Source organism: Parasteatoda tepidariorum, chromosome X2 (genome assembly GCF_043381705.1).
Source record: "Parasteatoda tepidariorum isolate YZ-2023 chromosome X2, CAS_Ptep_4.0, whole genome shotgun sequence".
In the NCBI taxonomy this organism is placed as follows: Eukaryota; Metazoa; Arthropoda; class Arachnida; order Araneae; family Theridiidae; genus Parasteatoda; species Parasteatoda tepidariorum.
Genome location: NC_092215.1, coordinates 36,640,914 through 36,641,868, shown reverse-complemented (window position 1 = coordinate 36,641,868; position 955 = coordinate 36,640,914).

Below are 955 nucleotides of genomic sequence, written 5' to 3'. Positions count from 1 at the left end.
GCAAGTATTCAAAAGTATTCGTGGTTATCATGTTCTATTTTATTAAAAATCCATATTTTAATTTAGCAACTTTGCATAATTTAATAGCACGTAATAACAACCCACAGGCCGAGAAAATGCACTCTCATTGGCAGTGGGACTACTCACTTGCGACTTGGCGACAAATTCGTTAGGAATTGTAATTATCTTAATGACTTTGGAGAACTTTTTGGCAACAAAAATCTTATCTATCTTACCGAAGATTAGTAGGATGTGAGATATTTGAAAATTCACAAGAAATTTTGCAACTTTTCTCCTTCAAAATTGTACGTTAATGAACATTTTAATTTTGATACATAGATTAGGCATCTTTTGTTTTTGCAGAATCACGTAGTTTCACCTAAAGAACTATAAAGCAAAATTTATCAATTAGTTTTTTAGTGTAATTTTTCCTAAAAAAATATTTAATAAATGTAAATTTTTATGAAGTTCGCAAATAATTTTAACGATTATAATTCAGAGGAATAAATTAAAAAAAGGAGTGACTTTTGTTTCGTTAACGAGTATAACTGAAATATCTTCGAATTGTTTTTTATATATTTATATTAGCAGCGCAGTTAATGATATTTATCAGCAACAAAAAAATTATCGTAACTGAAAAGGATTCTAAAACATGATTACATTACTCAAAATACAATTAAGGAAAATGGAAATTAGCTTAAGGATATAATCAAATAAAAAATTGCATTTGAATCTTTCATTAAAATATAATAAGACAATAAAATATTATTCCGCTTTAAATGGCATATCTATTTGTTTTATTCCAACTTATTTAAGTATGAAATCTAAAACCTTAGTCTCCATTTTTCTTAAATTTAAACTGCAAAAACATTATTTTATCTTCCAAAGAATTTTGAAATTCCTCTAAACAAAAAAAATTGAGTTATATGAGCTCTAAGAAATAATCAGGTTTGGT